Source organism: Eurosta solidaginis, chromosome X (genome assembly GCF_040869045.1).
Source record: "Eurosta solidaginis isolate ZX-2024a chromosome X, ASM4086904v1, whole genome shotgun sequence".
NCBI lineage: Eukaryota > Metazoa > Arthropoda > Insecta > Diptera > Tephritidae > Eurosta > Eurosta solidaginis.
In genome coordinates this window covers 36947557-36975463 of record NC_090324.1, presented here as the reverse complement: position 1 = coordinate 36975463, position 27907 = coordinate 36947557, and the positions used below count along the sequence as shown (strand labels likewise).

At 39.5% G+C, this 27907-nt stretch overlaps 1 protein-coding gene across 7 annotated transcripts in view; it reads left to right on the top strand.

Annotated features, from left to right (window-relative positions):
* The window catches only part of Ephrin (ephrin), a 655394-nt gene that overhangs the window by 216076 nt on the left and 411411 nt on the right, over positions 1-27907 (top strand). The window contains exon 2 of one of the 7 annotated variants that reach the window (XM_067758469.1): positions 15737-15993. The exons of the other annotated variants lie outside the window; for them this stretch is intronic. The gene's annotated coding sequence lies outside the window, so the exon portion shown is untranslated. The remainder of the gene's footprint in view (positions 1-15736; positions 15994-27907) is intronic. 7 annotated transcript variants of the gene reach the window in all.

Sequence of the window (27907 nt, the reverse complement as noted above, 5' to 3'; positions counted from 1 at the left end):
ATAACTGAACACTTAGCATAAGCATTGCATCAGATTCGCTAATGAAAACCGATGCGTGAGAATTGGAGTATTTGCTTATAAACATTTCTATTGGCATTGCATCCGCTTCTCCAATGAAATGCCAGTGCCTTGAGAAGTGGAATACTTATTTATAATTGCCATAAGAACACTATGGGAAGTGTACTGTTAAATCCTCCCTTTCTTTAAGAGAATCGCGCCGATTCTGTAATTTTGTTTGTAATTTTATTAATTTTAACAGTTATCTCATTAAAAATTTCTTCTTGTTTTATTAACTGCCTATTTATTTTCCATCTCTCAACCACTTTGTTGATCTTAAAAAATATATATATTATAATTATAATACATGTTAATACAATAACAATCCAATATAAAAGGTGTGATTGTATTTAATTTTTTACATGGTTGATCAGATTAATGTTTTCAAATTTCAAATTGTAGTCTTTTGACTCAATGTAATCTACAATTTCAAAATTACTTACTTTACTATTCCTGATATACTGCCAAATTTTTGTATCTATATTTTCGTATGTAACATTGTCAATATTTGTTTGATTTTGAAACGTAACTAAGTAAATTCCATCTACTTTCTGATTATCAATAATATGCTTCCCTGAAACTAATATAGCACAATTTAATAGTAACAGCGGAAGTATTAAAAACACAAATACTGAAAAAATCCGAACAAATGTTACTAAGCTTTCAAAAGCGCGCCTAAAAATTATATTCACACCATTAGGAATAAACTACATACAGAGTGTATGTGCCTACATGGTGATCAAAAGGAATATAAACAAAAAGGCAACTCTTAGAGACCAATTGTACAGCGAACAACGGGACATTCATATGGCTTAGCAGCTAAAAGGCTTGCACTGATATGAATGTTGGAGATTCGAGTTCAACGCTCAGCTCCCGAAAAGCTAGCTGATGAAGAAGTGAAATTCAGAAAAATGTCCTAGTAACCATCGCCGTTTGTAAACTTACAATTTTTCTCTAATTTTGGATATTTTATGTAAATAACTATTAAATCTTCATTTTGCAATATTTCAAAAGTAGATATGTCTATTAAATCTGATATAGATATTCGTTCGTGCTCATTTTCGGTTATATTTTTTATTTCATCAAAGTGTAAAATTACTGGATTTAAAACTCCTACTTTTGCCATTGCTATAGTATTAACGAGATTTTGTAATTCCGACATTAAAAATTCATTTCTTCGTTTTACATGTAATTTAACATATTCATCTCCATTTAAACTTCTTATTGCTTCGGTTAATCTATAAATTTCTTTAAAAATTTCCGAGTTTATAGTGTACTGTTTATTATTATTATTATCAGCTAATTCGTTCAATTTGTTATTTACTAATACCAAATCATCATGGTCTGCTGATCCTGCTATCCGTTTCCATATTGTCCCTAATTCATTAATACCCCTTTTATTTCTTCCATTCTTTCTTTGTAGTTGCCCCAATAATGTTCCTATTAAACCAGTTTCAAATTCTAAGTCTAAATTTTTAATATCTGCTTTTTCAAACGTTTCCTGTAAATTATTATATCCAAATTTTGTATTGTACAATTTCTTATCTGCCATTAAGAGATTTACAAAATAAGTTAAATTGGTTATGTGAAAAATTGTTCCAAAGCTGCGGTATAAGCCAACATCACCATCTTCTACTATTAGTATATAACCCTCCCGTGTATAGTCTACTATGTCTGATATCGCTAGAGCAATTAGTGATAAAATTATTACTGGTGTCATCTAAAAAAAATATATAATTAAGATTTTATATTATCTTTGTGCACTATTCTTGATTAATTTTAACCCTATTGAAATATTCGTAATTGAAAGACGTTGCACGTTTGATTGTGCGACATTAAGTCTCCCCTTTATTGAATAAATTTTTGTCTTTTATACTAATTTACTTAACCTATACATTCATAAATATCTTAATACTAATAACTAAAAATAAGTACATAGGAAATGGGTTATGCATACATGTACGTTTGTATACAGTCTTTGTATACATGTAGTTTTGTATGCATAACTCCATACATGTAGTTTTGTACAATTTCCAGCGTCAGCAGATCAGTTTGAATATTTTGGTATTTTCCCACAATTAGTTGAATGTTTGTATGTATATTACAATGGGTTGTGTGTTTATATGTATAATTTATTAACTGTGATATGTGTCTCATATTCGGCATTCCGTGCCGTCTGGGTTAGTTCAATAATTGTAATATGATTATTACTAAAATATATTTGAATTTGTTATGCGTAAAGCCGCAAGTATGTTGCAGTAGGTGTGGCATATAATGATACAATACAGTGTGTGACGTATAATGCTACACTATTGCCTAATCCTCCTTTACTATCCGTGTCTTATACTTGGGTCTTAATTTATTTCTCTCTCCTATGATTTTCTCGTATATAGCATCGCCACATCAATAAGTTTTCATTTTTCTGTTTTTGTTTTGTCTATCTAACATCTTTTCTGGCGCCAATAGTAATTTTGGTTACACAGTATCATGTTTAGCCTTATTGTAAAGTACCTCAAAAGGTTTACTTTCAATTACGGAGTGTATTGTTTTATTATATTGATAAACCGCTCTATACATTGATTCAGAAAAACTGATCAAATCATAATCCTTCTTCATACATCTCGCAATCTCAATTATCGTTGAATTAACTCTTTCAACCTGTCCATTTGTTGTACTGTGATTTGGGTTACAAAAATATACCTCAATATTAAGTATCTGCATCAAAGTTTTAAATTGCACAGTAGTAAATCCTGGTTCATTATCTAGTGTTATCATCTTTACATTAGGAAAACCGTGTAATATCTATAATTCTTTATCTTCCAACTCAATGTTATCCTCAATTTGTTTAATCACCAAAAACTTTGAATATGCGTCAATACATGTAATAAATTTCAAAGATTGAGCATAAAATATATCCATATGAACCTGTATTCCTTCCTCGTTAGGTATTTTCTTCGGGTGCCTGTCATATTTATTTCTATTACAAATATCGCAGTTTCTAATATATTATCTGAATTGCTTATGCATTTCAGGCTAATAGTACATCGTACAGATTTGTTTTATATTTTCCTCAAAACTCCTGTGTGCTCTGTTATGTGTTTGTTCTATTATCGCACCTTGGTCGTCCCTGTTTGTTACATCTATAGGAAAATTTCAGGTATACAAAAATTTATTTGTAAACGTTTCCTTTAATTTAGTTTTAATCCCATAGAGATCTTCTGGTGTACAGTGAATTGCAGTCACAAGATTTGGTTGTATAAATTCTTTTAAAATTGTTATCAGATTTTCCACCTTATCGTATTCAATAAAATGTCTTGTCCTACCAAAGTTTACCACTGATTCATGTATGGTAAAACGTCCTTTACTCAGCAAAATCTGCTGTTTAAACTGATCCCAAAGTTTTTTTTGTGTCCGGAATTTCCACACCATCTGAGCTTTCCGCAGATTGCTGCGTAGCACGATCTGATGAGTTATCAGATACCTAATTCAAATATTGCCTAGATAATGCATCCGCTCTATATTCACTTTACCTGGCTTATAAATTATTTTTGGAGCATATTCTTCGATTATAGTGTGTCATCTTTTCATTTTAACATTAGGGTTTCTTGGAGAAACCGAAAAAGATAATGGCTGATGATCCGTGTGAATCTCCAAATCTGATACCCTATTTATAATTTCTTAAAGTTTTCAATGCCCAAACGATTGCATAAAGCTCCTTTTCGTTTGTCGCATAATTTCTTTCTGTCGAATTCAATGGTTTCGATATAAAAGTAATGGGCTTTTCTTCCTGACTTAATACTCCTCCAAATGCGTCATTTGAGGCATCTGTTGTCAATATAAATTTTTTTGTAAAATCCGGCTGAGTTAGTTCGACTTGGTTTGCAAGTAATTTCTTTAATCTTTCAAAAGCCATAATTGCGTCCTGTTCTAATCTAAGCTCAATTTTTTTAGACATGTGCTGTGACACATGTCCATTTTTCCCTGATAAATGCTTCGTCAATGGTTTCGCTATGGCTGCATAATCTTTAATAAATTTTCTATAATAACCTGTCATCCCCAGAAAACTACGAAGTTGTCTCACTGTTTTAGGTAATGGATATCTCGAAATCGCTTCAATCTTTACCGGATCGGTTTTAACAATATTGTTAGCCACAATATACCCTAAAAATTACTTCCTTTCCGTAAAATTTCGATTTTTCCAATGTAATTTTCATATTTGCTTTCTTCAACGTATCAACAACCGTCTTTAAATGCTCCGTGTGCTCCGTAAATGTTTTGGAAAACACAATGATTTCATCTATATATACGTGACTAAATTTGCGTTTTGTTTTAATCTAACCTCAATTTTTTTAGACATGTGATGTGACACATGTCCATTTTTCCCTGATAAATGCTTCGTCAATGGGTTCGCTATCGCTGCATAATCTTTAATAAATTTTCTATAATAACCTGTCAACCCCAGAATACTACTAAGTTGTCCCACTGTTTTAGGTAATGGATACCTCGAAATCACTTCAATCTTTTCCGGATCAGTTTTAATAATATTGTTTGCTACAATATACCCCAACGAAATTTTCATACTTGCTTTCTTCAACGTATCAACAACCGTCTTTAAATTCTCCGTGTGCACCTTAAATGTTTTGGAAAACAATGATATCATCTATATATACGTGACAAAATTTGCCAATGTGATCCCTAAGAACGTTATCCATAGCTCTTTGAAAAATACTAGGTGCGTTTTTCAGTCCAAAAGGCATTCTTAGAAATTCATATTTCCCGTTATTAACTGAAAATGCTTTTTTTCCACATCACTATCCTTCATCAAAATTTGATGGAATCCCGACTCAAGGTCAATTGTAGAAAAATTTTATATTTATCCGAAACATTTACTTCGTTTAATTTTTTAAAGTGCACAACCATCCTCAACTTTTGTGTACCATCTTCATTTATGCTTTTTTTTTGGTACAACCCAGATAGGTGAATTGTATGGGCTTGGACGAACCACACTATCTTGCAATAAAACTCTGATCTCATTAACAAAGCTATTTGCAGCTAGCGGATATTGATACTGCTTACTCCAAACGGGAGTATTACTCGTAGTACGAATATCCGCTTTAACATCTGTTCTAAATGGGGGACTGAACAATTTAGATTTAGATTTCCTTTTCCCTAACAATAAATTTATTTGACTCTTTCTTACTACAAGGTTTGTAATTATTTTCTGCATTGCCGGAACATACATCGGTTGGTGCTTCAAAGGATTCTTCCTGCAAAGTAATTGCATTCAACGCCCCTTCAGCATTTCTTTGTCCTGAATGTTTTCCTTTTTCCCTTTCTTTCTTTTGCCGGTATTACCATCGGCTGGCACTTTAGAAGTTCTTGCTCCCAAAGTATTTTCATTTTCTAAAGTTTCCTGTCGCTCGGATTCACTTCCCAAGCTAAATATTTCTTCTACTTTATCATTGTTTATTATCAACCTCTTCCCTTCAAGATTAATGACCGCTTTTATATCTCTCAAAAACTTATATCCGATTAATAAATCTGCTTCTAAATTTTCAATTTCATAAAAAATTTGCTTTTTACCAAACACCGTTAAAAAATGAATAGCCATTAATTGTTTTCACTCTTTTTTGTATAGCCAATTCATTTCTATTCTTGTAAATACCTGACTTTATATATCAGCTAGTTGCTCCTGTGTCAATTAAGACTATAAAATGTTTACCTATTGCCCTTTCATACAAGAAAATGTATGGCAAAGCTAATTTTGGTCTAAAAAATGAGCCTGTTGTTGTTGTAGCAATGCTCGCCCCACCTAATAGCCGCGACCGATCACAAATTGTCGTCAATATCCTCTAACGGAGTCCAAGGAAACTTGCCGTTTCAACAGGGGTGGACCTTAAGGAAAGGGGTGTTAGAGGCGTTGGTTCCAAATTACTATTAAAGAGATGGTTGGTGTCATGTGGGGACACATTGCAAGCGGGGCATACATTTTGTTTGTCGGGGTTGATTCTGGATAGGTAAGAGTTTAACCTGTTACAGTATCCATAACGAAGTTGAGCAAGAGTGACACGCGTTTCCCTGGGGAGTATGCGTTCCTCTTCCGCGAGTTTTGGATACTTTTCTTTAAGTACTGAATTCACCGGGCAATTCCCGGCATAAAGGTCCGACGCCTGTTTATTGAGTTCACCAAGGACCTGCTTGTGCTTTTTCGCTTCATACGGCTGGGTTCTCAGGTGCCGTATTTCCTCAAAATGCTTACGGAGATGACTCCTTAAGCCCCTAGGCGGTGCTGGTTCATCAATCAGATGTCTGTTGGGATGCCCAGGTTTCTGGGTAGTCAACAGGAACTGTTTGGTCAGCATCTCATTTCTCTCCCTGATGGGGAGTATTCTCGCCTCATTATGCAGATGGTGTTCTGGGGACATAAGAAGACAGCCCGTGGCGATTCTGAGAGCAGTATTTTGGCAGGCCTGTAGTTTCTTCCAGTGGGTAATTTTTAGGCTTGGCGACCATATGGGTGACGCGTAGCACGTAATCGGCTGGCTAATTGCTTTGTATGTAGTCATGAGCGTTTCTTTATCTTTTCCCCAGGTACTGCCAGCGAGGGATTTGAGGATTTTGTTACGGCTCTGAATTCTAGGAACAATTGCGGCTGCGTGCTCACCAAAATGTAGATCCTGATCAAACGTCACACCCAAGATTTTGGGGTGTAGGACAGTCGGTAGCGTAGTGCCATCGACGTGGATGTTCAAAATGGTCGACATTTGGGACGTCCATAGTGTAAAAAAGGTCTCGGAAGATTCAGTCGGTGATAATTCCAGGTTTCGCGAGGCGAAAAAACTGGAGAGATCAGGGAGATAGCCGTTTATTTTATTGCATAGCGCATCGGTCTTTGGGCCTGGGCCTGTGGCTATTATTGTGCAGTCATCAGCGTAGGAAACGATTGTGACTCCTTCCGGTGGTGAAGGTAGCTTAGATATGTAGAAATTAAACAAAAGTGGTGATAGGACACCACCCTGTGGCACCCCTTGTTTAATTCTCCTTGGTTTTGATGTTTCGTTTCTAATTTGCACCGATGCGTGCCGACCACCCAGATAATTTGCGGTCCACCTTTTAAGACATGGGGGAAGGGTAGACCCTTCCAGGTCTTGCAGTAACGAGCCATGGTTGACCGTATCAAAACTTTTGATAGGTCTAGCGCTACGAGTACTGTTCTATGGTGGGGATATTGATTCAAACCGCAATTTATCTGGGTGATAATGACATTTAGCGCGGAGGTAGTGCTATGGAGTTTTCTGAAGCCATGCTGATGAGGGGCTAGCTGCAAATGTGCTTGGAAATAAGGGAGCAAAATGGCTTCAAGCGTCTTTGCCACCGGCGATAGGAGAGATATCGGACGATATGACTCACCTACGTTAGCTGGTTTCCCAGGCTTTAGTAGCGGGACCACCTTGGCCATTTTCCATTTCTCGGGTATGACAAAGGTGGAAAGAGACAGGTTGAAGACATGCGCTAAATATTTGAAACCCTCTTTCCCTAGGCTTTTAAGCATCGGCATGGCTATGCCGTCTGGGCCCACTGCTTTGGATGGTTTAGCGCGACCAATGGCGTCCTCAACCTCTCTAGCGGTGATGGTAATTGGTGACGCGCTGAGTTTGTGTTTATGTGCGTGTCTATTGGCTCTCCGTCTATCTTTGTCGACCGTAGGATGCATTATATATTGTCGGCAGAAAGCGCTCGCGCATTTTTTCGCATCCGACAGCACCTTATCGCCAAAGGCGATGGAAACTTTGTCTTTGTGCTTAGTCGGATTCGATAGGGACTTTACGGTGGACCAAAGTTTACCTACACCGGTAGAGAGGTTACAACCTCTAAAGTGCTCTTCCCATTTCGCCCGCTTGTGTTCGTCCACAAGCAATCTGATGCGTTGGTTTATATCCCTTATTTGGGGGTCGCCTGGATCAAGCTGTCTTATAAGGTCGCGTTCCCTCGCTAAGCTTGCGGCCTCCGCCGGGAAGTGGGGCCGGATTTCGGGAATTCTCCCGGCGGGAATGAAATGTGCCGAGGCGGATTCAATGACCTTACGGAAGGCACGCTCCCCTTGGCGGGCATCAGTCGGGATAGGGAGGGCAGCAAAGCTGCTGTCTGTTGCAGATTTATATTCTTCCCACTTTCCTTTTTTGAAGTTTATGAAAGTGCGTTTTTCGGTGACGATGAAGTCGGCGGTACGCTCGAACGAAATAAGTATGGGCAGGTGGTCGGATGCCAATGTTACCATCGGCTGCCAGTTGACGCAGTTTACGAGTTCTGCGCTCACGATTGAGATATCTGGCGAGCTATGACAGCTTCCTACCATACGTGCGGGGGCGTCTCCGTTTATTGTGCAGAACGTCGTTTCGTCTATTTGATCCGCCAACATCTCACCCCTACTGTCCGCCCACAAGTTTGAATGCCATAGGTCGTGATGGGCATTGAAATCGCCTAAGATAATGCGATTGTTGCCAGTGAGTAAGGCCTCGATATTAGGGCGGTATCCACTGGGGCAACAGGTGACAGGAGGGATGTAGATGTTGATGATTTCTAGGTTTGCATCGCCTGACCGGACAGATAGGCCTTGACGTTCTAAGACATTGCCACTGCGGTCGATGCCAGGATCAAATATATGATATTGCACAGAGTGGTGTATAATAAATGCGAGGCCGCCTCCATTTCCGCTCTCGCGGTCTTTCCTGTGGACATTATAACCAGAGCAGGTCTGCAAATCAGATCTTGCTGTGAGTTTAGTCTCTTGAATCGCAGCAATGCGGATGTTGTGCCGCTTCATGAAATCGACTATCTCCGTAATCTTCCCAGTTAGTCCATTACAGTTGAACTGCAGAACTCTGAAGTGCATGAGGGGTGACGCCGCCACTCTAGGGGTAAGTGAGGGGTGACTACGCCTAGGTTGTGGAAGGACAGGACGCAATTGCTGTTGTGGCCTTGGGACTGGGCGCCCTTGGGCAAGCATTCGGGTACCCGGATGATTTGGGCTTGCGACCTGGCAACATGGCGCGATGAAACCCGTCGGGGGGTTGCCGTCGCGGAGACCAGAACATCTAGGAAAGTGGCACCACCCAAGGCAGGAGCTGCATTGAGCGGATGTCGCAAACCTATATATTCTGTGCTGGCAGACGGTGCAAACGGAGGCAGGGACTAAGAGTCTGTTTCCCTGACCTGCACGATTGCTGCCAGAAAAGAGGGGGGGGGGGGGAGAAGAAGACGGGGGCAGGGGCTGATGCTCAGCATTGCAACCAGCTCTACTACGAAGGTAGTAGTTATGAGTGGTATCAGCTGTTTGAGTTGTTGGCGCCGAGGGGCGCGAGCAGCAGCGGGTACTTGTTGTGGCTTGCTGAGCAGCGAAGCTGCTGGAAGGTAGTGGGGATACGCTTAGGCGTAGACTACGGGACGCCCTTGGGCGTGAGCAGCAAGGAGCCACAAAAGATTTATAAAAGTTACGTGGACGTCGGGTTTTGGGATCAAGCCCAGAACAACCTGTCCGATGCAACCATCCCTTGCACGAGACACACTGAACAGAGTATGACCGTCCTAAAAAGATTCTTTTCTGGCAAATGCAGCAAAACCATTTCTCATGACCGGGGTCAGGAGACGGACCCGGATTGGGTGCGATACCTTCCCGGAGTCAGAGAATATGTAGCAGTCCTGCTGCAAGGAGCTGCTTGGGAGGATGGCAATTTGTGTGAGGGACGAAACAAATTAAATGGGGTCACACTGAAATGACAGTCCTTGGTCGGGAAAAATCCCGAGTCGCTCCGGTACATAGAACCGACTGCCTTGGGAAGCGCGGTCTGCGGCGTGCTTCCATATGGTCTTTTGTCTATATTATCACTTTGATTGTTATTATTTTGGTCATTATAAGCAGGTTTGAACTGCGGAAGATTTTGTACCTTGATGCTGGGATCAACATCCATTGGGGTCGGTCGGGGTTGCCTTCTTGCAATTCTTTGGTTAACATTTCTTTGAAGCTGTGCTGGTGCAAACCTCAGATTATTATTGAAGTTTTTTATGGCTATAGTTATTTTGCCCATTATTTGCTGAAGGCGAAAAATGGGTTGGCGTACCGAACTGTAAAGCAAAATTTGCTCGCATAGTATTCGACTTCAACTCCCGGGCCTTTGCCAAAGCGTTCAGCAAATCGTTAGGCGACAATGAAAACAGGATATTTGATAAATTCCTATTCAGGCCGGTTATAAATATGCGTAAGCATCTCGCCTATTCTTGTCATTAAATTCGTTAGTGAAAATTGTCAGTACCGTAGGTCATGATCGTTTTATTAATTAACAAATTTAATTTCTCGTTAACCTTATTGTAATAATCAATTATTGAATTAAAGCCCTGTCTCAGAATGCTCATCTCTTGTTAAATGATGTGAGCTGGCCTCATGTCGGCGTATGCAAAATCGAATCGTGCCAAAATGGCATCAAAATTAAGTACTGTCCTATGATTTGATAACAAATCATTGGCTTCCTTGGTGATATTATTTCTCAATATCGTTAGTGCAGCAAAATACCTACGGCTGCCTATAACGTACAAACTCATCGTGTTATTAGCGGATTCCCTCCAACTAATATATTTGCTTTGATTTCCCGTGAATTCGGGCAAAGACTTTATTATTTCTAAAGACTCCTCGCATTTTATTATCTGGTTGATAGTCTCAGGCTTTTACTCTGCAATGTTAGCTGCCTGAGTCATCCCCTCGATTTTCCTGCGCAACTCCGCTACCTCTAATTTCAAAGAAGCGTTAGTTGCAGAGTAAGTAAGTAAGTAAGTTAGTTGCAGATATTAACCTAGCCACTAGGGATTCATTTTCACTTTCTAATGACATATTTCTAAAGACTTGTATTAATGAATCCACACTTAAAATGTTTATACTCAGTTGAGCAGAGCTCACAGAGTATATTAACTTTGATTGGATAACCGTTTGTTGTACAGGTATAAAGGAATCGATATAGAAATAGACTTCCATATATCAAAATCATCAGTATCGAAAAACAATTTTATTGAGCCATGTCCGTCCGTCCGTCCGTCTGTCCCTCTGTCCGTTAACACGATAACTTTAGTAAATTTTGAGGTATCTTGATGAAATTTGGTATGTAGATTCCTGGGCACTCATCTCAGATCGCCATTTAAAATGAACGATATCGGAAACGATATCGAAAAACCGAAAAAATGCGATAATTCATTGCCGAAGACGGATAAAGCGATGAAACTTGGTAGAAGGGTTGACTTTATGACGCAGAATTGAAAATTAGTAAGATTTTTGACAATGGGCGTGGCACCGCCCACTTTTAAAATAAGGTAATTTAAAAGTGTTGCAAGCTTTAGTTTGGCAGTCGTTGAAGATATCATGATGAAATTTGGCAGGAACGTTACTACTATTACTATATATGTGCTAAATAAAAATTTGCAAAATCTGATGAAACACGCCCACTTTTTAAAAAAAATTTTTTTAAAAGTCAAATTCTAACAAAAAATTTTATATCTTTACTGTATATAAGTAAATTAAGTCAACATTCAACTCCAGTAATGATATGAATCAACAAAATATAAAAATAAAAGAAAATTTGAAAATGGGCGTGGCTCCGCCCATTTTCATTTAGTTTGTCTAGAATACTTTTAATGCCATAAGTCGAACAAAAATTTACCAATCCTTAAATTTGATAGGGGCATAGATTCTATGACGGTAACTATTTTCTGTGAAAATGGGCGGAATCGGTTGAAGCCACGCGCAGTTTTTATACACAGTCCACCTTCTGTCCTTCCGCTCGGCCGATAACACGATAACTTGAGCAAAACCCGATATATCTTTACTAAATTTAGTCCACATACTTATCCGAACTCACTTTATCTTGGTATAAAATATGGCCGAAATCCGACTATAACCACGCCCACTTTTCGATATCGAAAATTACGAAAAATGAAAAAAATGCCATAATTCTATACCAAATGCGAAAAAAGGGATGAAACATGGTAATTTGAATGGTTTATTGACGTAAAATATAACTTTAGAAAAAACTTTGTAAAATGGGTGTGACACCTACCATATTAAGTAGAAGAAAATGAAAAAGTTCTACAGGGCGAAATCAACAGCCCTTGGAATCTTGGCAGGATTACTGTTCGTGGTATTGCATATATAAATAAATTAGCAGTGCCCGACAGATGATTTTCTGGATCAGCCTAGTCCACATCATGGTGGATATCGCGAAAACGCATTCACATATACATCTAAGGGCCACTCGCTTTTAAAATTCTCATTAATACCTTTAATTTGATACCCATATCGTACAAACATTCTAGAGTCACCCTTGGTCCACCTTTATGGCGATATCTCGAAAAGCCATCCACCTATAGAACTAAGGATTACTCCCTTTTAAAATACTCACTACCACCTTTCATTTGATACCCATATCGTACAAACACATTCTAGAGTCACCCCTGGTCCACTTTTATGGCGATATCTCGAAAAGGCGTTCACCTATAGAACTAAAGCCTTTCCCTTTTAAAATACTCATTAACACCTTTCATTTGATGCCCATATCGTACAAACACATTCTAGAGTCACCCCTGGCCCACCCTAATGGCGATATCTCGAAAAGGCGTTCACCTATAGAACTAAGGCCCATTCCCTTTTAAAATGCTCATTAACACCTTTCATTTGATACCGATATCGTACAAGCACATTCTAGAGTCACCCCTGTCCCACCTTTATGGCGATATCTCGAAAAGGCGTCCACCTATAGAACTAAGGATCAATCCTTTTTAAAATACTCATTACCACCTTTCATTTGATACCCATATCGTACAAACACATTCTAGAGTCACCCCTGGCCCACCTTAATGGCGATATCTCGAAAAGGCGTCCACCGATAGACCTAAGGCCCACTCCCTCTTAAAGTGCTCAGTAACACCTTTCATTTGATACCCATATCGTACAAACACATTCTAGAGTCACCCCTGGCCCACCTTAATGGCGATATCTCGAAAAGGCGTCCACCGATAGACCTAAGGCCCACTCCCTCTTAAAATGCTCAGTAACACCTTTCGTTTGATACCCATATCGTACAAACATTCTAGAGTCACCCCTGGCCCACCCTAATGGCGATATCTCGAAAAGGCGTCCACCGATAGACCTAAGGCCCATTCCCTCTTAAAATGCTCAGTAACACCTTTCATTTGATACCTATATCGTACAAAAAAATTCTAGAGTCAGCCCTGGTCCACCTTTATGGCGATATCCCTAAATGGCGTCCATCCATAGAACTAGTATGGCCTACTCTCTCTTAAAATACTCTTTAAAACCTTCCATTTGATACACATGTCATACAACCACATTCCAGGGTTACCCTAGGTTCATTTTCCTACATGGTGATTTTCCTTATTTTGTCTCCATAGCTCTCAACTGAGTATGTAATGTTCGGTTACACCCGAACTTAGCCTTCCTTACTTGTTAATAATTCTTTTTAAATACCGTAAGTATAGCAGGGAGTTCTTAGTCACTAAACATAGTAAGCATAAAAGTTAATCTTACTTTACTGCCTTATTTTTCACGTTCTTCTTTTGGGAGCGTGTCATTATTCTGTATTACAAAATTCTGGGTGACAAAATTCTATAAATTGCAAAAAAATTCTGCTTGAACAAAATTCTGCTTGAACAAAATTCTGCTTTTTTAAAATTCTGCTTTTTAAAATTCTGCTTTCTAAAATTCTGCTTTTTCAAAATTCTGCATGTTTAATTCTGGAAGTCAAAATTCCGGAATTATGGCATGGCGTAGCCGGTGTTGGATCGGCTAAGGGTTATTTTTTTTAAGTGCGGCCGAAGGCCGCCTACGCAAAGGGTGTACTACGCAGATGGACATCACCGTGGCGGTAGCCACGGTTAAAACCACAACCCGGACTTGGCATGGCGTAGCCCAGGGTTATTTTTTATAAGCGCGGCCGAAGGCGCACTTTTTCAAAATAATTACATGACCTCTTTAACATTATATTTTAATACAGAATTTTGTAATACAGATTTTGAGAGCAGAATTTTAAAAGGCAGAATTTTAGAAAAAACAGAATTTTGTGGCTGAATCAATTATATCCTTGTTTGTTGCGTTTGCTATAGTTCCCAGTTCAATTGTTGCTTCTGCTGCTAATTTGAATCTGTTGTCTTTTCACTATTCTTTTCGCTTGGCCAGCGTTGCAAAAATTTTTAACACACGTACAAGGAATTCTTTATATCACAACTCTCTTTTGTGCTGTCTACTGTTTTCAATATTTGGCAGAGTATAAAATGTTTCACTTTGAGTTTCGCGTGTTTTCCTCCAATAACACGGTCACTGCATCCAAAAATCACTTCTGTCTTTTGCAAAAATTTTCACTTTTTATGTGAATTAGAAAAATCGGCTTAATTTTTTTAGCACTGTTCTTTTTTATTTGATTTTTGTTAGCTGTAGCAATTTTGTTACCGTTGCTGATTGCGGTTTCATTAAATTTTACGTCAAGTTTTCCTTGTTGTGTTTTTTTGTTTTTTTCTCGCCCCGTGACGATACTTATAGTTTTTAGTTTTCTCTGGTGAAATTTTACGTCAAGTTTTGCTTCTTGTGGTTTTTTTGTTTTTTTTCTCGTCCCGTGACGATACTTATAGTTTTTTAGTTTTCTCCTCCCATGAATATACTTGGAAAAACTTACAACGCGTGCCTTATACGTTGGGCGCCAATTAACAGCCTCCTATTTTAGGAGGTGTACATATAAAAATATATATATATGTAATATATATTGAAAATTTTGTTAAGATTAAAACTGTAACCCCCATTTTTAACCCAGGCGTGTTCGTTATCCGCTTTTGACGGATCTATATATAATACAAAGGACCACAATTCCACCAAATTACAAAGTGATATTAACGGCTTTTGTTTTGCGGCTTGCAAATCTTTTGAATTTTCTTTTGGGCGGCGCCACGCCCATTTTACAAAGTTGTAATACATTTTTATTGTACATCGTAGCCTTTTTTTATCCACTCGTCAAGTTTCACTACTTCTAAGTTCGCAAGTAGAGAAAAGAGCTATGCAATGTTATTTGCCGCCATTAAGGGTGGACTTGCATCGACACGAATGAGATAACATTTTTCTAAAAGAGTTCTGCAGGATTACGCCCAATTATCACATTTTCTGATAATTTTTATCTTTTTCAGGAACTCTAGAACTATTGAGAAACTAATCACAACACCATTTTTTGTTTATTTAATTTTATCCTTTTCAGGAACTTCAGAACTATTGAAAAGCATTTTGTTTTAATTTTAAAAATTTCGACTTTTAGAAAAATGTTATTGTTGCCATAAATGTTTTTCTTCTTTTAAGGAAATCCAAAACTGTTGAGTAGCTTACTCAGAACAACATCTTTTTAAAAATTTAAATCTTTTAAAAAGAAATTTTTCGAGTTTTAAAAAAGTATGATAATTGAGCGTAATTTCGCAGACCTTTTTTTTCGTTACAGGAAATCCAAAACCATTGAAAATCTACTCAGAACACCATTTTTTTATTTTCTAGTTTTTTAAAACACCATTGAAAAGCTACTCAGAACACTATTTTTGTTATTTTCAACTCGACACTTGGAAAAATGTGAACTTTTTTTCTCCTTTTCAGGAACTCTAGAACTATTTGAAATCTACTTAGTAGTCCGTAAACACGATAAGTTGAGTAAATTTTGAGGTATCTTAATGAAATTTGGTATGTATGTTCCTGGGCTATAACCACGATATTAAAAATTTCGAAAAACCGAAAAAGTGCGATAATTCATTACCAAAGACGGATAAAGCGATGAAACTTGATTGGTGGTAGGCAGAATAGAAAATTAGTAAAATTTTATACAGTGGGCGTGGCACCACCCACTTTAAAAGAAGGTAATTTAAAAGTTTTGCAAGCTGTAATTTGGCAGTCGTTCAAGATATCATAATGCAATTTGGCAGGAACGTTACACCTATTACTATATGTGTTCTAAATAAAAATATGCAAAATCGGATGACGAACACGCCGACTTAAAAAAAAATTTTTTTTATACCAAATTATAACAAAAAATTTAATATCTTTACAGTATATAAGTAAATTATGTCAACATTCAACTTCAGTAATGATATGGTGCAACAAAATACAAAAATATAAGAAAATTTCAAAATGGGCGTGGTTCCGCCCTCCTTCCGCTCGGCCGTTAACACGATAACTTGAGCAAAAATCGATATATCTTTACTACACTTACTTCACGTATTTCTCTGAACTCACTTTGCCTTGGTATTAAAAATGGGCGAAATCCGACTATGACCACGCCCACTTTTGCGATATCGAAAAATGAAAAAAAAGCCATAATTCTATACCAAGTACGAAAAAAGGGATGAAACATGGTGATTGGATTGGTTTTTTGACGCAAAATATAACTTACGAAAAACTTTTTAAATGGGTGTGCCTCCTACCATATTAAGTAAAATAAAATGAAAAAGTTCTGCAGGGCGAAGTCAAAAGCCTTTGGCATCATGGCAGGAATACTGTTCGTGGTATTACATATATAAATAAATTAGCGGTACCCGACAGTTGATGTTCTAGTTCACCCTGGTCCACATTTTGGTCGATATTTCGAAAACGCCTTCACATATACAACTAAGGGCTACTCCCTTTTAAAACCCTCATTAATAACTTTAATTTGATACCCATATTGTACAAACACATTATAGAGTCACCCCTGGTCCAGCTTTATTGCAATATCTCGAAAAGGCCCACTCCCTTTTAAAATACTTATTAACACCTTTTGTCACCGACAGTTTCGATTAATTCGGTGTGATCCTAACATGAACTACATTGTTGCTAATTTGCCCATTTTCCTTATTCTTTGTTTTAATTTCACTTTCCTACTTAGCATATAACATACAAATACATGATATGCTTTATTACATACTCGCATATATGCATATTTTTATGTACGATCTAACGGCAGAATCAGCTCATACTTAAAAGGTATAAATACTGAAATAACTGTGTAAAATGTCTAGTTTTATCAGAGGCAGCGAATAAAGTTAAAGTTTAAAAGCATCCGCTTAATAAAATCTTTGTTCTTATTTTTTCTGAAAAACAGGCGTGTTAAGTGAACGCAAAAATTCTTTTAAACTTCAAAGTGTAATTCGAGATTAAAACCAATAAACATGGATAAAAATTGTCAAGTATGTGAAGAGGTGGACAATGAGCGAATGGTCCAGTGTGACGCCTGTAACTCGTGGTATCATTTCGACTACGTCGGAGCTGGAGCTGCGTCGGGTGTAGGCGCGACGTATTAGCTACAACTGCTCAACCAACAGCTTTATCATCGCCAAATACTAATAAAAGTAACGGGCATACGCAATATGTTCCACTGTGCCAATCAGTTACAACAGCACAAATATTGGGAACGATCGTAAGGGCGTATACTCTGACCACAACAGCCACCACTGTTATCCCAACACCTATTGCTTAGGGCATCGCAGTGCCTGTAACAACAAATTTTTCAACTTCGCAACATCAAAACCTCGTAAGCACGACTGTTACGAATGCTGTCTCGCACACAATTCCACAAGCACCCTTTACGGTAAAGTCGTCGACGCAACCCGTAGATATTGGAAGGCACGCGCCGATTCCCTTGGTACATCACTCACAGCATTTAAATGCTGGCTATATAGCTAGCTCGTCAACTAATATTTCATGTACTAACGCAAATACAGTGCCACGTCAAAAAATTAGTGCATTAAACGACATGTGTGATAAATCCGACATACAGCGAAACCTTCAATTAGAGCGTCTTAAAGAAGAAATGGAGATACAACAACAATATTTGGATAGCAAATACAGAATTTTGTCACAATACAGTGAGCTTCCTTCTACTGTTTTTTCTCCATTCTCGCAGAATGTAGGACCGTCGCATTCGCAACTAGTGGCAAGGCAAGCGATCCCAAAGCAGCTTCCTATATTTAGTGGCGAACCAGAGGAATGGCCACTCTTTATCAGCAATTTTGAAAATAGTACAGCAGTTACCGGATACACCGATGCAGAAAATCTCATAAGGCTCCAGGCCTGTCTCAAGGGTAAAGCTCGCGATATGGTTAGAGCGAAACTTTTCCTGCCTGCAATGGTTCCCGAGATTATTCGTACTTTGAAAATGTGTTTTGGAAAGCCCGAGTACATACATCAACGCATGGTCAACAGAGCTCGAGCAATGCCTCCTCCAAAAGACAAATTGGAAGGCCTTATTGATTTCGCGCTTTGTGTCAGAAATATTTGCAATACTATGGAAAGTTGCCAGATGCATATGCATCTCCATAATCCACTATTAGTTAAGGAATTCGTCGATAAACTCTCCAATACTCATAAGATGAACTGGGCTGTCCATCAAAAAGATAATACTATTCCGATCGTGAAGCAATTTAGTGACTGGAGCAGAAGCGGCTAGCACAGTTGTCAACTTGGCACCAGGTAAGATTAATGCCACGGTTAACACCCATACAATTGAAAGTAGTGCAAAACAGTCGAAGTTAGTATCTTATAATACAGCTAACAAACAATGTTGCATATGTAAAGGCTACGACCATAAAGTGCCCCAGTGTGAAGTATTTAAAAGGTTTGCTTTATCACGTAGATGGGAAGTAGTTAAAGCCAACAATCTTTGTCGGCAATGTCCTGGTTCGCATAGACGCAAATGTTTCATAAACAAAGCGTGTGGAATAGAGGACTGCACTACAAAACACCACCCTCTACTACACAAATACGCCGAGGTATCAATTGAACAAGTTAACACTCACAACAGTAGCCACGAGGACTCGCGCCCCCTTTTTACAATTTTAACTGTTCGTTTGTATTCAGGCAATACAGTGGTCGATGTTCACGCATTCTTAGACGAAGGCTCGTCAGTGACTTATAGAAAGGGAAGTGTGTAACAAACTTGGCGTAAAAGGTGAAAAGGTGAAAAGGGAACTCTATGTTTGCGTTGGACTGGTAATACCACTCGCATCGAAGAAAACTGAAAAGGCGTCCATAGATATTTCTGGTAGGAGCCTCAACCATAAATTCACACTGGGAAATTTACGCAGGGTAGATAACCTTGATCTCCCAGTACAGTCGCTTAACACAACTGATATGCAATCGAAATATCAGTACCTTAGAGGGCTTCCCATCGAATCGTACAATAATATAAAACAGTCGGTACTTATTGGTGCTGATAATTGGAAGTTGGCCATACCGCTTAAAGTTAAATAAGGTGCCTGGTGTCAGCCAATAGCCTCCAAGACGCGTTTGGGGTGGACACTGCAGGGGTGTGAGAGAAACCAAAACGACAAATTTTATCTGAATGTACACACGTGTGACTGCCAACTGAAATACGATCACCTGCATGAAATAGTGAAGGATTTCTTCGCAAAGGAATCCCCAAAATCAAAGGAGATCCTTTCAAAGGATGATGCTAAAGCTTTAAATATCATGACCAGCACGTGCCAGCAACTTTGCGATCGTTACGAGATTGGGTTGTTGTGGCGAGATATAAATGCGCCTCTGCCTGACAGTTATCCAAATGCAATACGACGTCTGATGTGCTCAGAAAAGAAATTCGCTAAATCGCCGCGATGTCATTAATGAAAACTTGGCGCCTACAAATAGGGAGGTTCTCCAGGTGGTAATGTCTATTTTCGATCCTTTGGGGTTCGTCAACTGCTACACTGTAGGGTTGAAAATTCTCCTCCAAGATGTGTGGCGATCCGGTATTGCCTGGGACGATCCGCTATATGACAAACTCTACGACAAATGGTGCCATTGGAAAACTATGGTGCAACTTATAACTGCTGTACAAATTCCTCACTGTTATTCCTCATTGCTTAAAGGGGCAGACGATGTACAACTGCACAGGATGCAGGAGAAAACGCGTATGCAGATGTTTGCTATTTAAGAATACAAAAAGGCAACGATGTGTCTGTCACTCTAGCAGCGGCCAAATCCAAAATCGCACCCCTCAAGCCATTGTCAATCCCGAGGCTGGAATTACAGGCAGCGGTTGTCGGCACCCGACTGGCCTCTACGGTAGCTAGTGTGCAACGAATTGGCACAACGTCTATGCATTGGTGGACCGATTCGAAAACGATATTGCGGTGGATCCGGATGGATCCCAGAAACTTCCATCAATACGTTATGCATAGGGTTGGTGAGATACTCGAGACATCAAATACAGACCAATGGAGGTGGGTACCCTCGAGGTCGAATCCCGCCGACTTGGCTACTAAAATAACTAGCCCTACTGCTACGGCCTACAAGCCATGGTTTGAAGGGCCGGAGTTTTTAGCGTTAGAGCAGAAGAACTGGCCGCATTTCACCGACGTAAACTCAAATGATGATGACTTTGTTAAATCACGAGCTGATTTATATTTTAAATTCAATGATTGCAATTTATTCACAAACTTTGGCCTTAGTCTAACAAAATTAATTTTAAGTTACGTATTCCCTTTCAGTAGTTTATCAAATTATTCAATTATTTACAAAATTAAATTGCTATGTAATTCTTTAAAGCAATTCCAAATGAAACTTTAATTTACGCAAAATAAAGGGATTTAATAGAATTATGTTGAATACTTATGTATGTATGTTGATTGTACTTGTTGCTGAGTAGGATCCCGTGTCGTTACGGGAGATGCTCCGTCTTGTGGATTGGTGATGAAAAAAGGAGAGGCAAGTGGCAAAGCGCCCAGGGCTTATATAACCTTTTGGACATTGGAAGCCCGTTCCAATGAGTTGTCAAATAGTGACGAGTGCATGCAGGGATGCATTATGCACATATGTGTGACTGATGTGGGGAAAACTGCGGGAACGTGAGTCACCACAGTACTCGTAGACTCTTCACATGAGCGTGAGTCATAGAAGAGTGGTTTAAGTGGAGAAACTCACTTAAACATCGCGCCCCCTTTGCACCGGTGCAAGGCTGACCCTTAATCGCTCCAAATCTCTGATCACCCGGTTTAATTGGGTATGCACGTCTACCGTTGTTGGCCGTGCTCTGCGTGGTAGCTGGGTTGGAGCCGGGTCTTCGCCGGCTTGCGGCCGGTGTAAGAGCGTATGGTGTGGCTCGTGACAAACTTTGCATGTTTCCGGCGACGAGCACTGGCGTACGTTGTCATGGTTGCGCGCCAAACAATTTGGGCAATACTTGTGTTGCCGTACACATACGATGCGCTCATTAGTGGACATATCCCGAAATTTGGGACAATAACGCAAGGCGTGATATCGCTGACAAAGCTGACACATGTGAAGTCGTGGGTTTCGTGGCGCCCGAATCGGTGACGGAAGTTGTGGGGATCGTCTGTAAGTAAAGATGATATTAGTCACAATTCAATAAAGCGATAAGTTGGAATATGTGTGTTGTGTGAGATTGTGAAGTTAGTGTAGATAAAATTAGGGAGTTGAGGGAGTTGGCGCATCGGAATAAATTGGTAGGGGACATAGTTTTACGATTGGTCTAGTGAAACGACCATGCTGTGTTGGAACATCCGCAACTCTGACAAGATTATCCGCTCCAAGGCCTAAGCGCCATTCTTGAGGGGGAAGTAAGTCATTTTTGACGACCACAAAGTCACCTACGGAGATATCTTTCTGAGGGTGTTTCCATTTATAACGCCGATGTAACTCCTTAAGATATTCGTCCTTCCATCTCTGGCTGAATTGTTGGTGAAGAGTCTTAAGTTTTTCCCATCGATTCTGAAGTGAAAGATTATCTATTCGGGGTTCTGGGGGAGCCAGCAATGGCGCACCGCGCAGAAAATGTCCTGGTGTCAAGGTTAGTAATTCGTCGGGATTGTCCGACATAGGCGATAGTGGACGGGAATTGAGCACCGCTTTGATATGCGCGAGCAATGTAGCTAATTCTTCAAAGGTGAAGTGATGGCTTCCAGCGACACGTTTAAAATGAAATTTGAAGCTTTTGACAGGTGCCTGCCACAGGCCACCCATGTGAGGTGCAGCCGGTGGTAATAACTGCCATTCGAACCAATGTATGCCATGTCTTGCTTGAATATCGACGGACGTGGATTTGAGGAACCGGTCGAAATCCCTTTGAAAGGCTCGGTTTGCGCCGACAAAGTTTTTCCCGTTGTCAGAATATACGCATTTTGGTAGCCCACGCCTTCCAATGAATCACAGAAACGCTGCTTCGAAGGCTTTGCTGGAAAGGTCAGAACAAGGCTCTAAATGAATTGCTTTTGTTGAAAAACGTACAAAAACGCAGACATAACCCTTTATTATGGACGATTTTCGGAGAGCTGACGACCTGAGATCCAAGGGACCTGCGAAGTCCAACCCGGTAAATGTGAATGGTAAGGAGAAGTTGGAGCGTTCTGGTGGTAACGCTGCCATGATTTTGGATTGAGTATTCTTCTAAAAAATGGTGCACGTTTTGCAACTGCGAATACATAGTTTTATTTTCGACTTCAGTCGAGGAATGGAATATTCTTGCCTGACCGTCCAGATCATGAGTTGATGCTCAGCATGCATTATTACATTGTGTACAAATTGGAGAAAAAGATGGCAATACCGTGAAGATTCAGGGATGATTATAGCGTGCTTTTCATTGTGTGGGAGATTGGAGTTGGCTAATCGACCATTTACTCGAAGAAGGCCGTTTTCATCTAGAGAAGGATTCAAAGGTAAAAGTTTACTTTTGTTGGAAATTGGTAGTTGGTTCGAAAGTTTGGCATATTCATTATGGTAATATCTTTCCTGAGTGAGCCTAATCAGGCGTGCTTTGACCCAGTGAATTTCTGCTTGGGAGATAACTAGGGATTCATAATTTATTGATGGAGTGGACTGTATGGGCTTGGTTCGATGTATACAACGAAACATGTAAGTTATCACCCGGAGAGCTCTCGGCCATGATGAGAAGCGATCTATTATATCAGGTTCACTATCCAAAGTAAGTAGAGCTTGGACTTTTCGTTCTTCTGGAGGTACTATCTTTTCTCTGGACGAAATGGGCCATTGATCGGAAGCTTTTAGCAGCCAGTCAGGGCCTTTCCACCAAAGTTGTAGTTGGATTAAATCTTGAGGCCTACACCCTCGAGTACCGAGATCAGCAGGGTTGTGGTTTGTGGATACGTGGCGCCATTTGATGTTCCAACATTTTGTATGATCTGGGATGTGCGATTTGCCACGTAGACTTTCCATGTGCATGGCGGTTTTTCAAGCCATGACAACACGATCGATGAATCTGACCATAAAATGAGTTCGATATTTCTTAAGGGAAGTTGTGATGCATTTGGACAGTAAGACTGCTCCACACAGCTCCAGACGCGGAAGGCTCACTGTTTGTAATAGCGCAACCTTAGTTTTAGAGAAAAGTAAATGAGACGAGACTTTGCTGTTTGACTGTGAACGAAGGTAAACGGCCGCACAATGCGCTTTCTCTGATGCATCACAAAATCCGTGTACTTGTATTTTATTATTAGGGGAAAATTCAGTCCATCTCGGTATTCGAATTTGCTCTATCATTGGGAAGTCTGCTAAAAACTGTAGCCATTTTTGGAGAGATAATGGTTTGACACATTCGTCCCAATCCGTGCCTTCCAGCCATATTTGTTGCAACAATATTTTCGCCTGAATAAGAATTGGCGCTAGCCACCCTGCGGGGTCAAAAAATTTCGACACCGACGATAAAATCTGCCTCTTGGTTGCACTAGTAGGGGGCTGGGTTGGCTCAATGGTATATAAGTCATCGCTTAAAGCATTCCATCGGATGCCAAGAGTTTTAGTAGAACTGGAACAATCGAATTTCAGAAAATCTGAATCGAGCAAGTCTTCTGCTGAGATGTGACTAAGGAGATCGGGATGATTAGCAGTGATCTTTTTAAGGGGAAAACCTGCAGACATTAAACAACTAATTGTTTGGGATTGGGCCTGGATACAAGATGGGATGTCATGTCCACCGGACAGTATGTCATCCACGTAGGTTTCCTCTGTTAAAATTCGCTTTGCTAAGGGATAAGTGACTCGAATCATTCGCCAACTGATGTAAGGTGCGTATGGCTAAGTACGGCGCGCAGTTTACTCCAAACGTGACAGTCTTGAGAGCAAAATCGGTAAGCTTTGTTTCGTTGCTTATGCGGAAAAGAATCCTTTGAAATTGTTGATCCTCCTCGTGTAATAGTATTTGGCGGTACATCTTCTGGATATCTCCGTTGAATACGAATTTGTAAAGACGCCAATTTAAAATTACTAACATTAGATCAGACTGCAGAGTGGGACCAATGTGGAGAATATCATTTAGAGATTTGCCAGATGAGGTTGATTTAGAAGCATTGAAAACTACTCGAACCTTAGTAGATTTACTATCTGGCTTAACTACTGAATGGTGTGGAAGGTAATACGAGAAATAATTACCGTTTTCCTGAATTTCCTTGGGATCGATGGGTTTCATGTGATTCAGCATGAGATATTCTTCTAAGACACGCTCGTACTCGTGAGATCTGGATTCTTAGTGAGCATGTGCTCCATTCGAATGGCTTGCGCCCGAGAGGGACCAAGGGCGAGATTAGAGGGAAATTCCGATTTAAATGGTAGACGTACCACGTACCGTCCATCAGGGTGTCTGTAGGTGGTTTCCTTGTAAAACGATTCGCAGATTACGTCGTCATCTGATGGTTGATGTGATTCTTGCACTTCTTCTATCTCCCAGAAGCGTTTCAGTTGCATGTTGAGATTTTCATCGGAAATCCCGGTAGCGTATGTATGAAAAGTGGAACAATAAGTGGAAGATAGAGGTTCACTAAGGTACCAACCAAATATGGTATTTTGCGCGAGTAAGCTGCCAAGAACCTGATGTTTGATGCCTTGGAGCAGAATTTGAGGAATGAGGTCACTGCCTATAACAAGATCTATTTGACCGGGAGTGCAAAAATAGGGATCAGCGAGATCTAAATCTTTAATTTGGGAAACGTCTGGTTTAGGGATTTGGAAAGATGGGAGAAAACTCGTTAGCTTTTTCAAAACGATCGCATTGGTGTTGATGCGTGTGTTGTAGCGCTGGGAAACTAGCGTAAGTTGACAAACTCGGTTTGCATTTTCGACAATTTTTCCACCCATTCCTGTGACTGAAAAATTGTCTTTAGATGTAGGGAGTTGTAAACGAGTCTGAGCCTTTTGGGGTATAAAGGTTTTTTGCGAACCTTGGTCAATTAAGGCTCTTAAGGTATAAAGCGAACCCAGGTGTTCAATTTGAACTTGGGCGGTGGGAAGAAGCGTTTTCTCATTATTAGTGGAGAAATTCGCTTGGACCTTTGACTCACTACCTGGACTAGTCTTGGACGATGAAGGGGATTCCTGCCAATTGGCCTTGGTTAGGTCAAATATCGGATGCCTGGACTTCTGGTTTGACTCAGTGTGAAGTAAGGCTGGATTTTGAGAGGATGTAGTAGAGGAAGTTCTACCGTTTGATTTTGGGTTAGGCTTATTAGTGACTTGGGGGTGCAGCATTGTATGGTGATTTTTCTTACAATGTGCACATCGGAATGTACTGGAACATTTAGAAAGTGCATGATTGTAGGCGAAACAGTTACTACAATACTGGTTTCGCTCTACGAACTGCGTGCGTTCGGCGACAGTTAGCTTACGAAATTCAGGACACGATTTCAGTGGATGATGATTTGTGCATAACTTGCATTTCGGAGTTAAATTTCCATGCGAATGATATGTTTGAATTTTGGGAGGAGATTTAGTGGTAACTGAGTTCCGGGATTTGGTACTTTTGTACCCATGTAGGCGTTCAACTACCTCATATCTACTAGTGAAGAACTGGTTCATTTGGGACCAGTTGGGGAACTCTTTTCGGGATTCTAAGGATTGCTCCCATAAAGAAAGGGTTTCTTCGGGAAGCTTGGTGGAACACACATAAATCAGAATAGGATCCCAATCGGACACAGACACCCCTTGGGATTTGAGAATAATTAAACAGTCGTTAATGGTATTTTGTCCTTTTTGGATTCCCTCGCTATTTTCCAACGTGACTGGAGTAATATTAAAGAGCGTCTTAAGTTGCATATCAATGAGAATCCGTTTATTCTCGAATCGTGTTCTTAGTGCTCCCAGGCCAATTGAAAATTCCCATAAACCAATGGATACTGCTTCACGATTGCTCCTGCTTTTCCTTTGGTTTTGTTTCGTAGGTGGTACAATTTCTGGGCAAGGATTAATTTGGGATGATTGATATACACTGCCGTGAACATGTCACGGAATGACGGCCAATCTTCGTAGCTACCGTAAAATATTTCGGTATCGCAAGGGGGTACTTTGATACAAGGGACTGAATTGGGGTTGACATATGTGGAGAGAGATTGACGGGATTGGTTGTTTGTTTCGCCCGATGCGCCTTGGAGAAGCTTAAGCTGATCCAAAATTTGGGACTTACAGATATAAAAACTATCAGTACAAAGTTCAAATTTCTTAGCTGCTTCCTCTTTGAAGTCCTTTGAAATACATTGGACATCTCCAAGACCTACAGTGCGATACGAGGCCTGCAAGGTTTCCCAGCGTGTGGTGAGGTCTTGGAGTTTCACTTCTAACAAAGTGTCGGTATTAACCCCGGGATCTACCTTTTCAAAATGTGAACAAAAACTGATCAAATTGTTACAGTCGAAAATGAAAGCGGACATTGCTGCTGCGCCCGTTGCCATAGTTTAATTTTAAACGTAATATGAGATTTCGAGCTTGATTTTAAGGAAAATTTAAAATGGAGAGAAAGTGTATGTGGAGGTGATATTTGGGGATTTGTATGTATACAGTGGAATTTTTTAGCGAATTTTTAATTTTATAAACGTGTCTGTGTTTAACCGTTTCTTTTTTATTGCACGCTACTGTAGTTAGATATTTTCCGCTATCGACTCAATTTGGTTTAATTCCCCAAATGTTTTAACTTTTACGTCTACGTATATATCTTCTATGGTCACTTCTTCCAAGATACGTTATGTTGTCGCTAATCGCAGCTTAAAATGTGCATGTGTACAAAAAATGTATGCTTGACGCCGGCAGCGAGTCGGTAAATAACCCAACTAACACCAAAATTCACAAGTATTCCAATTACAATTAGGTTTTGCGAAATCAATTAACAAATAGAATAACTGCTACGTTCCAAACCTCTTGGATTATTAATGTGTAGTTTTATGGTATTTGAAAAAGGTAGAAGGGACTAAGAATAGTTATATATTTTCTTGCGGGACTTGCAAATTGATAGGATTTTAAAAGAACGCATTAATGGCTGTGATATCACAATTTGGAGTGATTTTAGGGATTAATTTCTTGAAAGTGGGACTTTGATTGAAAATTATTATTTGAAACTCTCAAGTCGATACGATGCGCAACTGTTTGCTGGTATATGATGTCTTTTTGTATGTACAAATGCTCGAACGAAAGATTTACAACAACAAAGACTCGACCATATATTTTATGCCCATGTATGTTTAATGAAAATTAAGAATTTAACGCCAAATGACAGAGAATTTGCTTTAAAAATTATGTATGCATGTTTGTGGGAGTTTACATGGGAAGAATTTATTTATTATGAGAATGAGGGTATTTAGCACTGGTTGCAAATCTAACCTCAACTGTATGTATATATTTCAGTCGCCTTGGGGATTTTCGATACTTCTTGAACGAGTACTTTTACTTGGCGATGTACATATATAAATACATATGAACCGTTTGCCGGTAACAGTAAATGTGCCGTTTGAAATGGAAAATTTTCAGAGACTGGACATAATTCCTTGTGCTTTACCAATGTGCCTT